This window comes from Mauremys mutica, chromosome 3 (assembly GCF_020497125.1).
Source record: "Mauremys mutica isolate MM-2020 ecotype Southern chromosome 3, ASM2049712v1, whole genome shotgun sequence".
NCBI lineage: Eukaryota > Metazoa > Chordata > Testudines > Geoemydidae > Mauremys > Mauremys mutica.
Window position 1 is genome coordinate 145204654 of NC_059074.1, and position 15512 is coordinate 145220165.

The 15512-nt window shown below is 41.4% G+C and overlaps 1 long non-coding RNA gene across 3 annotated transcripts in view; it reads right to left on the reverse strand.

Annotated features, from left to right (window-relative positions):
* Positions 1-15512, reverse strand: part of LOC123367579 — a 53133-nt gene that overhangs the window by 12390 nt on the left and 25231 nt on the right. Inside the window, exon 1 of one of the 3 annotated variants that reach the window (XR_006578537.1) lies at positions 1545-1955. The exons of the other annotated variants lie outside the window; for them this stretch is intronic. This is a non-coding gene — a long non-coding RNA (uncharacterized LOC123367579). Of the gene's footprint in view, positions 1-1544; positions 1956-15512 lie in introns of those variants that run through there. 3 annotated transcript variants of the gene reach the window in all.

Consider the following 15512-nt stretch of genomic DNA (forward strand, 5'->3'; position numbering starts at 1 on the left):
ACAGTACAAATCAGGGATGGAAAACTCCAGTCATCCAAGGCAAGGAGGAAGCTTCCCAGGAAAAATCTATCAACTTCTGCAGGATCCAAGATTTCATTAAGAATAAAGTTTCTAGCCTTCTGGGGGCAAAGAAAAGTCCTGAATCTTCCAAACTCATGCTGATGCTATACTGTTTTCTCTAGGCCACATCTCTATTCACAGTCACCCCGCTAACTTTAAATCTGTTTTCAAACTCATTTAGTTAAATAGTGCCCATGTGGACCCTGCTGGGATGCATTAAAATTCTCTAGTACACTTTGATCTACTCCCAATTTCGATCAAAATGCACTAGGGAAGTTTTAATGCATGGCAGCAGGGTCCGCACAGACACTTTGTAGGTGGCAGACTTATGCAGGGTACATTTCCCCCTCCAGTTGGCTGCAAACAAAGTGTTTGTGTAGCCAAGTCCTAAGACAGGAGAGTGCAGGTTTTGAAGGAGGAGATGAGCAGACAACCACAAAGTAGTGAAGAGGACTGTTCAGAGGAATGAGGACAACGAATGGGTTGGCTTGGGGTTGGAACATATAGGCATGGGCTCTCACTGACTAAATTTCATTGGCCCACTGGATTTTTAGTAGGGCTAATACATTACTGCAGGAATTTTACAGATCTGGTAGTAACACATTTAGTGTGACATTTTAGGATTGAACAGAAATATGTTCTGCGATCAATGGGTTAGGTAAACAGATATAGAAAACATGTCGTTCTAATGCTACAATAAAATAACTCAGACAATTGTCATTCAGAAGCTGACAATAGAAATTCCTATTTTACATATTGGAAATAGCAATTATTTATATTTGTTAAGCATCAACAATATGTTCAATCCTGTATAAGACATGGTCCCTGCCCCGAGGAGCATAAATTCTAAATAGACAAAACTCTACAATTCAGACTGTTCTATGATTTATAAAAAACAAACAAACAAAAGCCAGATCTTTGGCATGGCCATCTCATACCTAATCAATAACTGAATAACTGGTTTTCACGGTTCGTAATGTTCTTAATCATATAAATATTGTGTCTTACTAATCCTTTCTGAGAATTCTGCTACTAAGGCTCTGTACCTAATACCTTGTATCAGTGATTTCTATACATTATAGCTGTTGTGTATGTAAAACAATTTTAAAACATCAATTTGTTGCTTTCTAATATTATCCCTTCTTGTATTCTGAGAAAGTCTAAATAGAGACTAAACTGACTTCTACATGATCCAAGTATCAGAGGGGTAGCCGTGTTAGTCTGGATCTGTAAAAGCAGCAAAGAGTCTTGTGGCACCTTATAGACTAAACCACAAGACTCTTTGCTGCTTTTACATGATCCAGTATTTTATATTCCCTCCTTTATGTCACCTCTTATTTGTCTCCTTTCTAAACTAAATAGTCCTACTAGCTTCAATATCTCTTTGTATGGAAGTCTTTTAATGCCCCTAATTATTTTCATTCTCCTTCTCTGGACTTTTATATTTCTGGTGTATTCTTGGAGATCAGATGCTCATTATTTACCTCGCTTGTTCTCAGTTCAGTTTCTTGAGTTTTTCTTGAAAAAGAAAAGAGCAAACAGACTGAGGTTAATTACATGTAAACAGGGAAAACTCAAAGACTATTAGATTCTGGCTTGATTTGTCTGTATAGTGCAGCTAGCAGTTTTTTTAAGAGTGGATTTTGAAATTGTTGCTGTTTGGCCTGATTTTCCTTTACATCAATACCCCTTTCATTGCTCTAGCAATTTAAAGGAGCCTTGAAATGGGTGTAAACTGCCTGGATTGTGTAAAGGGACCCTAATATAAGTGAGAAACAGGCCCTTTGTGTGTACAGTGCACATGTAAAATTGCCCAATACAGCAATGCATCATAATACCAGTAGATTTATTTAATATCAGCTGATTGCTCTTCTTAGTAGATTGATTTGGTGAAGTGCCACATGTCCTGTGCAAAATTACTTAATGCCTTGTTTGAGAAAATGGAAAAAACGTCATGACCATGAAGCCCCACCCTCTCTCTCTCTCTGAACTAGAATATGGCGTCCAAACCTCCTGCTTAGGGAGTGCAGTTCAGTTGCGGGTGACCACTGCTTAATTTGTAATGAAAGAGGTGCCGGGGCTCAAGCAAGTTTGTTATATTCATAACTGATGCTGCAAGCCCAGAGGTCCCAGGGCTATGAACCGCCGAGCCTAGGGGTGCTGGAGCTCAGCCCTAGCACAAATTAAGCACTGAGGGTGACCCCCCCCCCATCCTGCAGCCAGGCTAAGCACAGTTCTACTGCCCTTTACTCGTACAATAAGGATAACAACATTTCATGACCCCCACATTTAATAGTTAAGTGACTTGTAACCAACACCAACCAAAATTGATCACTTGGGCAGCACAGCTCTGTCTGCTGGATACCTAGGCAGAGTAGGTGAGTTTGTGTAAATACAGACTGGTCCTGAAGCCTTTCAACCCACCACTGGCTCATCACTAGCTGTCAGGGGAGAGCTCATTCACACCTTGCTTATAAATAATAATTGAAATGATTAGGTAGGCCAAAATAACTGAAACAAATGTGCCGACATTGTCATAAATAACAGCTGTATGAGGAAGCTAGTTCTTGTTCAGATTTTTCAAACCCATTATGCGTTCTCAAGTACAAGTATTTTCTCATATACTGCATATGCTTTTAAAGTGTGTATTAATGTTTCAATTTCAATTCAAATTTCCAACCAATGACTAAATTGGCAAAACTGCATGTAACTGGGGGGTGTTAGGGAAATTCAGGGTGGGTCTAGGGAAATCCCTGGTCTTACTCAATCATGTAGGGGCATATAAGGGAGGAACCCTCCCCACCTGCCAAACACGTACATTTAACTGTGTGGCCTCCCACCCTAGACTCCAGGCACCGGGGGAAAGTACTCTCTGCATAGCCACCAACACCCTGCAAGCAAGTGTGCAGAGAGGGGAGAGTGACAGCCTAGTGGAGTGGGCCTTGGCCTGGTCCCCCACTGAGCCAGCCAGCCAGCCAGCAGAGCTGAACTGGGGTGGGGTGGAAATAATCTGTGCTTGAAAAAAGCAACATCACCCATTATTTCACCTGGCGCTGGGTGGCTCAACTACATCTCACCCCTTTCACAGACCACAATGCAAAGGCTCAAAGCAGGAGGTTTGGACGCCATATTCTAGTTCAGAGAGAGAGAGAGAAAGAGAGGGTGGGGCACAGGTGTTTTGCTTGGTGGTGTGGGCTCTGCCTAAGAGTCACAGGCACTATGTGACCTGCCCCTCTTTACTGTTTAGAGATAGAGCTGAGTAGGCTCCACAGAGAGTCTTTTGGTTTGTGAAGTGCCCATTAGATCTGAAATCACTGATAATCAGGTTTAAGTGTTTACACCTGTTGCAGGATGGTGTTTCTATGGAAGGACGGCCCAGCCTGCACTAGCAGCAAGGTTCCCCCACTGAGAACTCAGCTGAAATCACTGAGCACTGGTGGAACCTCAAGAGACTGACTCGCAGAGGTCACAGTGGCAGGTGGCAGCAGACGGTAACAGTGCAGGGCCATTGGGGACGGAGCAGTAGACTGAATGGTGGCACGACAAACAGCAGCAGCCAGAGCACTGGATTATGTTTAAGTGACTTCACTACAGAATGCTAGATTTGTGACTGGGAAACAGTTTTGCATCCCTGCCCATCCTGGCTAGTAGCCATTGATGGATCTATCTGCCATGAACTTATCTAGTTCTTTTTTTAACCTTGTTATAATTTTGGCCTTCACAACATCCCTGGCAAAAAGTTCCACAGGTGACTGTGCGTTGTGTGAAAAAATACTTCCTTTTGTTTGTTTTAAACTTGCTGCTTATTAATTTCATTGGGTGACCCCTGGTTCTTGTGTTAAGTGAAGGGGTAAATAATACTTTTATTCATTTTCTCCAAACCAATCAAGATTTTATAAGCCTCTATCATATCTCCCCTTAGTCATCTCTTTTCCAAGCTGAAAAGTCCAGTTTTTTTAATCTTTCCTCCTATGGAATCTGTTCCACATCCCTAATCATTTTTGTTGCCCTTCTCTGTACCTTTTCCAATTCTAATATATCTTTTTTGAGATGGGGTGACCAGACTTGTACACAGTATTCAAGCTATGGGCATATCATGGATTTATATATTAAAAGTGGAGGAGCTTGGTTTGCCAGACTGATCAGCTAAGCCAATACTGGCAACCTATATGAAAAGGCTGCAAAACACGATGCCTCTGGACTGCATCAACATGCAGAAAGCCTTATAAGCCAGTCACTGTCAAAGCCAGTTTTAGAAGAACTTAATGAGGCTGTTACAAATGCTGGAGACACAACTCAGTTTATGTGAGCCAACATGGCTGTTGCATCATACTTTCTATTTAAGCAAGAGCTACCACACACTACAAACTGGAGGCCAATGTTAAGTGCATTGTCATTTGTTAATCCTGAAGTTCGAAACCAGTGTCCAGGACTGGCAAATGCTTGCTATCTTTCTGGGAAAAAAACCTCAGCTGACTCTCTAGAAGCATGCACTGCAACAGTGAAAGACTCAGCAGTTCAAAAAGTGAAGAACTCTCTCATCATATTCAAAATATGTGCATACATGGCTGATGAATGCACCAATGCAAATAGGCATCATGTATTAAGTCATTGCATATGTTATCTTGATATCTGTGGTAGGTCAGTAGATGCATTCTAGATATTCAGATTATAGAAGACACATCAGCTACATCTGTGACATCTTAGAGTTAGATGCTTGTCAACTGGACCCCAAACAGTTGGCTGCTTGTGCATTTGATGGAGCTACAAACTTTTCTGGAAGACATAATGGCATACCAGCTTTGCTCAGAAAAGTGTAACCCTAATCTCTCCCATACACACTGCAGAGGCCATCTATTCCAACTAGCGCTAGTATGAGCTGCAGAATCTTCAAAAGAAATTAAAAAGCCATAAATGTAATGGCTTTTTTATACTCTTTTTTCAGCAAGAGTCCAAAAGGACTCAGCATCTTGGAAACAAATAGAAAATACACTGGGATTGAAGTTCAGATTAGTCCAACCTGGAAAAACCTGCTGGCTTTCTCATGAGTGATTCTTGGCTGTTGTCTTACAATTAATGCAACCGTTATTACTGGCTTTGGAAAGTATCCACCAAGATAGGACAGATCTAAGTAGTGAGTAACTTTTGTTAGTAAGTTCAGAGAAGACTATCGCCATTCTGTCTCTTGTAAGTCTACTGTTGAAACCATTTGGGTCATTAAACAATGTCATCCAGGCATCTGCTACAACAGTAATAGATCTCTGTCCAGCAACAGAAGCTACCCTTGGATCAATCAGAGATATCCATTGAAAATGTACTGGAAGAAGCAGATACTTCAGTGCAGAAGTTGACTAATGAAGGCATTTATATTGACTCCTTAAGTGAAGAGGACAAGAAGTGTTTGTTAAGCCAGCTGAGAAAGTACACAGACTTGATTCTTACAAATCTACAGTAGCGATTTCTGGATTCTACTCAACCTCCACGTAGCTTTTACAGGTGCCTGTCTTATAAAACACCTATAGTTGAGTGGAGTGAGGCACTACCAGCAATAGAGCTGCCATGTGATCAGGACAGAATAGAGAATTTTGAACACAGAGTGGAATATCAGATGACAAACAAATGAAGATTTAACTTCAACTTCTTTATCATCACTAGTGGTTTGACCCAATCTTTGTACTATGTTTCCTGGAATGAAAGGAGTAGGAATTAATCTCTTGCTACTCCCAGTCACAACAGCTACAGCTGAGCATTCTTTTTTCTCATTTAATAGAATTTTGTGTTCTGAAAGAAGTCGCTTTCTGCCTGATCATGAGCATATCATGAAGGCCTGGAAGTAACGGACACACAAGAAGGCACCAAAGACTGCAAAATTACAACAAGAAACCAAGACAGACGTAGATGTAGTGCTTCATAGAAGGCTTGAGTAGCCAACTTTAATTTTTGTGATGATTTTAAAACATGAGTTAAATCTAATAAAATGGCTGTGAAACATTTTTCAGTTTTTACTATGGTGACATACAGCCCACCTTTGCTATCACGGTCTCAACCCTCATCGGCCCTGACCCCCCCCCCCCGAATAGTCCAACATCCCCCCCTAATTTCAATTCCTGGGGAAAACACTGAGTAAGACTGTGCCATGATCCAGCCCTACTTGTGATTTCCTATGGGGGGTATTGTTGCTAAAGAAGCATTGTAAAGACAGATATGGTTTTGCTATTGCCAAGGCTTATTTTCATTTAACTGCAAACCTCATTACTGATCAACATCCATTTAAGTTAATGAAAGGTACAGGGTATTTTACAGAAACCCTTATGGCTTCTGAACAGAACTGGAAAAATAAATTGTATGGTGTGTGCTGCATATGGACTGATACAATAATTCAATACACACACACCTTCCTTTGTGTAATGTAGCCGAATTCTCACAGTATTCTTCTCAGTTGTCAAGTACTACTTCTCCTAGTAGGATTATATGAGTGGGTGAAACTCAAAATTTAAAAAGTACTTGAACTTTTTCCCAATTGTATACTCCCTTTACTTTATTATGCTCTGTAGGCAACTTTCAAACATAATACCATGCTCACAAATGTCCGAGCATGGAATGTTAATGAACTTCCCACCTCATTTATGATCCCAGAGATATGATTATGCAGTAACATCATTGTTAAAGCTAATTTGTGTGTAAAATATATGCCTGTAATTTTTGATTCGCCTTTCCCTTCCCTAGGAGCCTTCAGGGGCAGTGAAAATCATGGGTTTGTGCATCTCAGCCCATCCCTACCCATGTTCAAACATTATTTTCGTGTTTCTCAAGCATGCAGCAGTAATGAACTGGCCTAACTTCCCAAGGATAAACTCCAGGCAGCTAGAATGCAAGACATTCTGCCTCTGCTGTTTCAAATGATTGAGGCAAAGACAACTATATTGCATTGCAATAAAGAATAAAACATTACTGTGTAGGTACAAGTAACTTGCACAATATCCTACAGAAAATACAGCAAGTTGTTATAGCAAGGTGGTATTAGTATAGAGGACAAGATATCTTTGAAAGGATGTTTTGGATTTAGCAAAGGTAACTTAGCAAATTCAAGAGATGAGACTACACTGTACTTAGATTGTAATACCACAAGCCTTCATACAAAGTTTGTATGGAGTGTTGGGGGGGCGGTAATAAGCAGACAAATACTCAGTACATTTTAATCTCATATGAATTTAGAAACAGGAATAAAGAATAATATGATAAAAATGGTTAGGAAACAATTATTCCTAAGAAAAAAAAGTGATGATCTGGCAGGGTTTACTGAGGGGAACAGAGGAGATGTAACTAGATCAGGATCTTAGGAAAGTATTTAATGACTCACAAAATCGTACTAAAAAATTAAGTTGAATTGGTTTGGATATGAACAATCATGTAGATCAACAGTGGCTGAAGGCAATTGTAAAAGGCATTGCACTGAGTTCAGGGAGATATTGGGTGCGATTCCAGAGGGTTAGGTCCAGTGTTATTTAACAATGATCTGCAAGAGGGAGTACATAGCACAATCAAATTAACTGCTAAATAAAACGGGAAAGAAAGATTTAAAAAGCCATTTAGATATTCCTTGGCAAAACATCAGTGAGAGGTGAAGGGAACAGATGCATAATAGTCTATAATTATTTGAAGGGTGTAAAGAGCCAGAAAGGGTTGGGGGGGGGGAGGAGGAGATAAAGAAAAAGGGCCAGTACAGAATCAGACAGAAGGAAAAAAGAAAAGAAAAAGATCAGATCTGAAGTCCAAAGGGAGCAAAAGAAAAAGACCCATTCTAAAGTCAAAGTCAAAAAGAAAAAAGGAGAGTCCAGGCCTACAGGTAAAAAGAGTAAAAAGTTAAGCCCAAACTCAAGCAGAAAAGGAGGAGAAAATGGAGACGCAGAGAAGAAAGAGGCAGAGTACACTGACAGAAAGCCAGATGGATCTGCAGCAGGCTAATCCTCTCACTGGCTCAGAGGTTCTGGGAGTCTGCCTCATCTCTCAAATGGCCTCCCCCAAATATTAGTAAGCACTTCTAAAACTAAAAAAGAGGGGAGATGATAGAGAAGGCTCTCAAAAGGTTTACACTGTCACTACACCAGGAAGTAGTGTTGATGATTATGTCACTTCCAGGTTACCAGTAATAAATCACTTACTAGAACCAACACATGCTTCTCCGCTTTTTCCTGCGCCACAGCATGACGTGTTGGAAATTATTTTTTCTTGCAAAAATCTTGGGATGAGATCTGCTGCTGTGGCACAGCAACTTCTATGCCATTTGTGTAAATGGTTAGAAATTCTTTTCTCTTTTTAAAATATTCTTAAATATTTTAAATATTTAAAACACCCGTTTCTCAATTGCAGGTGTTATTTCTTATCCAAGAATTAAAAACAGACTAAGTAATTCCTCTCTTTTAATGTAGCTTTCACGGTTCTTATAGCACACCCATCCCCAAGTTTTCTAAGTGCTAACCTGCATTACATTCCTTCCACTTGTATTAATTACTTGAAATGCTTAGAGGGCCCAAATGAGATCAGGTCCCCATTGTGCTAGGTGCTGCACATACAAATAGTAAGTGACAGTCTCCACCCAAAAAACTTACAGTCTAAAAGGACAAGACAGGCAAAGGCGAGAGAAAGGAAGTATTATCCCAGATTTACTGATGGGGAATTGAAGTACAGAGAGATTAAGGGCTTGTCTACGCAGTGCATGGAGTATGTGGGTGTGAATTGCAGCGTGCACTGAAGTGTTGCACTGTAACTGCCCCATGTAGACCCTCCTACTGCAAACTAAAAGGTACCTAGTTAGTAGTTTGCATTAACATAGTCATATTTTAAACAGAACTACATTAATACTAACTAGGTACCTTTTAGTTTGCAGTAGGAGGGTCTACATGGGGCAGTTACAGTGCAACACTTCAGTGCACGCTGCAATTCACACTCCCCTAGTCTGCACTGCGGGGCCATGTAGATAAGTCCTAAATTATGTGCCCAGCATGACACAGGAAACTGGGTCAGAGCCAGGAACCGAACCAATATTTCTTGAGTTCTAGGCCAATGGCTTAACCACAAGACCATCATTCTTCCTTTTACTTTCTTGACTACCACTATTAACAAAAACAAAAAATCCCCACTAACCAGTAGAATAAACTTTTTACTTTTCAAAAAGAGATATTGTAGCAGTGACATGGAAAAGTCATTAAAAATACCTTGGGGTGTCAAAAGTACTTACTGTATGTTACAGGAAATTGCTGTTATGACATATATTATGCCAGGAAACAAACTAATCCACAAGTCAATGAATATTGCAGAGCTAAGACACAGGAAGCTAAACCTTCAAAGGGGGAACTATGTGTGTGCAAGAGAGTACAGGGCAGCACAGGAGTAACTGTAATAAAGCCAGCAGAGTTTTCATTCAGAGATCCTGTATTTTGCATGACACACACCCACTACATTTACAAAAGAAGCCTTTTGATTTTTAAGTATAGGTCTCAAAAGGATGGAGGTCAGAGAAGAACTTATGTGCAGTGTATAGCCAGGATGGATAGAAACAGCTATTTTAGAAAAATGTCTCAGTTTGCTGGTGGTGGTGCTGTCTTACACTTAGGAAAACTGCCAACCCCAAGTAATCAAAAATAATGAGTCAGACCCAGAACAACAGGATTAGATTTAAAAAAAATAAAATAAATCACATTGTTTTTCAATGACTGCTGTGGGGAAGCTGCCCAGCCTTCTGTGTGAGAGATCATTTTAGGTGCAAAATTCAATTTTGCATTTACACAAAAATGCACACATAAATCGTACACCTTCGCAGGCTGCTCAGAGAGGGAGTCCACTGACCCTGTCCTAACTGCTGCAGTGCGGGTACTGCTGTTCTCTCTTCCGTCATCTCCTTCCCACATCACTACTCTCTTCCCCTCCCTGGCTCTTTCCATCTCCCTCCCCCTACTTTCTACATGTCTTTGTACCTGTCCCATGAGTAATGCTGCCGGCAATGATTCAAGAGCAGGGGTGAAAGTAACTTAAAGGACTTACTGGTATGCCGGAGTCCTGAGCAGGGGTGTGGCCTCAACCGGAAGAGGTAGGGCCTTTCAAGATTTAAAGGCCACAGGACTCCAGCTGTGGCTGGGAGCCCCAGGGCCTTTAAATCACCCCAGAGCTACCAGCTGCAGAGGCGTCTGGGAGCCCTGGGGCTCAGGGGTGAATTAAAGGGCCTGGGGCTCTGGCTGCTGTGGAGCTCCGGGCCCTTTAAATCACCGTGGAAGCCCTGCTGCTGCTACCCTGGGGCTCCGGCAACAGGCTCCAGAGGCGCTTTAAAGACCTCTGGCAGTGATTTAAAGGGCCCAGGGCACCCCACAGTAGCTGGGGCCCTGGGCCCTTTAATTCACCGCCGGGGAAGCTGGTCTGGTCCGGCATGGCGTACCGGCTCTTGCCAGTATGCCGTACTAGACCATACCGGCTTACTTTCACCTCTGTTCAAGAGTCTAAATACTAATTTCAAGGAAGACTGTTAAGAACCAGGGCACATACCTCAAATTAGTTGTGAATTCTATACTTAGATTACAGCAACCAATTATCATATGTAAACTCCTCAGGCACTATAGCAACCTAAACATGGAGTCACAGACAGTCCCCTTGGATACACCATTCTATTTTACTACCCAGGTGAGCATACTTGTATGGCAGATGATCCCTTACACTAAGAATTACAGAAATATTCAATTTACTTCCAGTCTCAAAGAACCAGTCACTTATCCCAAGTCAATTGCACCTTAGATCTCACACCAAAGACAACATTTGCAGCCAATCCTATAATAAACTATACAGAGATTTATTAAATAGGAAAAGGAAAAAGAGAATTATTTACAAGGTTAAAGCAAGTAAATGATATACACGAATGAGATACAATCTTAAGTTTCAAAAGATAATAGAGGCTTCTATAGTAAGCAAGATCTGTATGTCCCTTAGGGCTAACCCAGGCTAAGCAGCTGGAGATCTCTTGCTTATGCCTAGAAACCTTGCCCCCCAGAGTCAAAGCAGCATTGTGATCCTGTTCCTTCTTGTTAGGAGTTTTTATCCCCCTCCTCCCTGTGCTCTGAGCTGCAAACTCAGCTGATGGGAGGAAGCCACTTGCATGACTCATCTTCATGGGTGGGGCTGGGGGGAGGACAGAACTAACATCTTTTGTCCTCTTTAATGCCCCAAATAATCTATCTGGAGTTGATGAACCTTTCCTATTGGGGACAACATAACACCCTCTGTTGGAGATCAGCACTTCATAATAAAATCTCTCCCCCCAGCTGGAGATTTACAGAGTCACAGAGGCTCACAATACAACCACTCAAATATTACCCTATAATATGGGATACAGAGATTAAATGAAATTAATGCATGCAGCAACTCACAAATATTTAATAAAGTCTCAACACATTCTTATCATTCTAATTTCCATTTTAACAATACTAACACACAGGTGAGCCAGACTGACTCCAGCTTTGTATTGGTCAGTGTTCATTTGAGACATGGGAACTTTGGCAAGAGCTGGCACCTGGTTTGTCAGCATCACACCACCCAGTCTCCTCTCCCACTCATTTTCTTCCTCCATGTTCCTTCATAGTCTCCTATGCCACATCTGCCTCCCATATTTTCCCTCCCTTTCCTCAGAGTCTCTTACCCCTTCACATTCTCCTTTGCCCCTGTTCCTCTGCATCTCTTCAGTCTGCTGCCTGTATTCCACCTGCCCTTTTCCCTCTCAGTCTTCCTCCTGCCCCCATGTTCCCCAGTCAAGTTAATGCCGAGGATGACAATAATAGAAAAGCAAGCTTCAAGTACTGAAGGACCTCAAATAATCCTCAGATGTAACAGTAATATCCCCTCCTGACTTCAAGTAGAATTGCCTGCTGTACAAAATAAAGTGCATCATCCAAAAATAATCTCATCAGGCAACCACACCCTCTTCTAGTCCCTAGAAATTCAAGTGGACTCATAATTACATAGTCACAGCCAGCGAGAAGATTTTCTGCTTTTTGACATAGAATATAACTGCATTTTGAAATCTGCCACTCCAGAAGAGATAGACTTTGGTTCAATGATAACTTCAGGAAAGCAATACTGCTTTTGAGCATTCATTTACCATCAGTGAAACAGATCAGTCATATCAAGGTACTGGCTGCAAACCAAAATACATGCCTTTCATTTCTGCCAGCTTTCATCATGCAACACATGGAACAAGTTGCACCAAAATGCATTTAGAGAAGTCCACGATGGCATTCAAATTTGTGGATCTTGTTTCATCTTATACAGTGCTAGTAGCAGTGAATCCATCCAAAACCATTATGAGGACAAAGATCCTAACTTTGCCCTTCATGTTTTCAGCTTGCAAACCTAAGGCCAGATCCTCAGTCCTTGGCCCTAACCAAGTTTTTGTGCCTCTTCAGCAACATGTTGGGGATGGGAAGTAATAGGGCCAGAGTTCAAAGTCCTGCTCTAGGGATCTGGAAGGAGCAATTCTATTGTATAAAGACTAAACACAGTAAGTCAGTGGCACTGCTATGGGTACCTGCATGGCCCCTCAGTATGCCAACATCTTTATGGCTGACTTAGAACAACGCTTCCTTAGCTCTCGTTCCCTAACGCCCCTACTCTACTTGCGCTACATTGATGACATCTTCATCATCTGGATTCATGGAAAAGAAGCCCTCGAGGAATTCCACCGTGATTTTAACAATTTCCATCCCACCATCAACCTCAGCCTAGACCAATCCACACAAGCGGTCCATTTCCTAGACACTACTGTGCTAATAAACGATGGTCACATAAATACCACCCTATACCGGAAACCCACTGACCGCTATACTTACTAACATGCCTCCAGCTTCCATCCCGGACACACCACACGATCCATTGTCTACAGACAAGCTCTAAGATACAACCGTATTTGCTCCAATCCCTCAGACAGAGATAAACACCTACAAGATCTCTATCAAGCATTCTTAAAACTACAATACCCACCTGCTGAAGTGAAAAAACAGATTGACAGAGCCAGAAGAGTACCCAGAAGCCACCTACTACAGGACAGGCCTAAAAAAGAAAATAACAGAACGCCACTAGCCATCACCTACAGCCCCCAACTAAAACCTCTCCAGCGCATCATCAAAGATTTATAACCTATCCTTAAAGATGATCCCTCACTCTCACAGATCTTGGGAGACAGGCCAGTCCTCGCTTATAGACAGCCTCCCAACCTGAAGCAAATACTCACCAGCAACCGCACACCATACAACATAAACACTAACCCAGGAACCTATCCTTGCAACAAAGCCCAATGCCAGCTCTGTCCACATATCCATTCAAGTGACACCATCATAGGACCTAATCACGTCAGACACGCCATCAGGGGCTCGTACACCTGCACATCTATCAACGTGATATATGCCATCATGTGCCAGCAATGCCCCTCTGCCATGTACATTGGCCAAACCGGACAGTCTCTATGCAAAAGAATAAATGGACACAAATTTGACATCAGGAATCATAACATTCAAAAACCAGTGGGAGAACACTTCAACCTCTCTAACCACTCAGTGACAGACTTGAAGGTGGCAATTTTGCAACAAAAAAACTTCAAAAACAGACTCCAAAGAGAAACTGCTGAACTCGAATAAATATGCAAATTAGATACAATTAACACTGGCCTAAACAGAGACTGGGAATGGTTGGGTCATTACACTAATTGAATCTATTTCCCTATGTTAAGTTCTCCTCACACCTTCTATGGGCCATCTTAATTATCACTTCAAAAAGTTTTTTTTCCTCCTGCTGATGATAGTTCATCTCAATTGATTAGACTTTTCCTGTTGCTATGCATACTTCCACCTTTTCATGTTCTCTGTATGTATAAATATCTCCTGTCTGTGTGTTCCATTCTATGCAAGAAGTGAGCTGTAGCTCACGAAAGCTCATGCTAAAATAAATTTGTTAGTCTTTAAGGTGCCACAAGTACTCCTGTTCTTTTTTTTAGTAAGTTAAACGTTATTTAAATCAGGCAACTTAAATTCCAGTTTACTACCATCACCTCAAGTGTAGATTAAGCACATTCATTTTGTTCTCTCACAAATATTACTTTCCATCACAAGATAACATTTCCAAAGCCTTGTCAGATGAGACAGGTAACACCCTTTTCCTTTTAATCTTCACTTTTAGTCCCCAAGCCAACCTAAGAGCGAGGGACTCTGCTCTGGGCAGTATTCCAGCTTCAGCAATACCAAAGCTTTCAGAAGCATCTCTCTTTCCTCCCCCAAATCCTCCCTTTAATCCTCATCAAGCAGCTAATTGTCAATGTACACCACATTTTCTCATCCCAAAACACCTGTTACATAAAGTCTTTCAACATAATTATAAATCAAGAAAAAACACCCTATTCTTGTTCAACAAACTCAACTGTGCCAGAGTGAAACAACAGTGCCAGACAACTCCAATCAAGCACTTACAGCATCAAAACACTTTGCCTTTTCCCAGAAACACATATCTTACTGTAGGAATGCTGCAACATTTTGCTAGTGTGAGTTTTAACTAAGGGCTGGGATTCTGATATTCTTATTCACTGCTGGAGATAATGAATGTTTTTGAGGCACTCTCACACTGGCCTTGACAGAGCTGATATTTTTTGCACCAATGTGCTGAAAAGGAGACCTTTCGCCAGCCACAAGTGAGGCAAGTACAACACCAAAGGTAGAATCCAGTTCCAAGAAAGGTGTAACGAGGATTATGCGCAGAAATATTTATCATATGGGCAGGACTTTCCTGGCTCTTTGTCTAGTTCATTTTGTTCACATTGTTTGGTTAAGGTTTGGCACCTTGGTTTCTTAACCTGTTTTCCTTCACTCATCCTTTCCATTTCCTGTTCCTTTAAATTCATTTACTTTTTTTTTTTTTTTAAAGAGCTCAGGGCTGACATGTGCCTTTAAAACTAAAAGTGACATTCTGGATGAGGCATTCATCAGTAGAGGTGAAGACACAGTTACTGAAAATATCTTCACAGCACCATGTAAATTAAGTACTATTCTTCCCATTTTATAGACGAGCTAAATGAGACAAGTATCAGATGGGTAGCCGTGTTAGTCTGGATCTGTAAAAAGCAACAAGCCCTGTGGCACCTTACAGACTAACAGACGTATTGGAGCATAAGCTTTCGTGGGTGAATACCCACTTCGTCATGCATCTGATGAAGTGGGTATTCACCCACGAAAGCTTATGCTCTAATACATCTGTTAGTCTTTAAGGTGCCACAGGACTCACTGTTGCTAAATGAGATACTAATCTATTTTGGGCTAATTCCTGTTCCCCTTGTAGTCAACAGGAATTTTACCATTACCTTTAATGGATCCCATGGGCCTGATCCAGTGATCACAGAAGTCAATGAGATTTCCTCCACTAACTTCAATGAG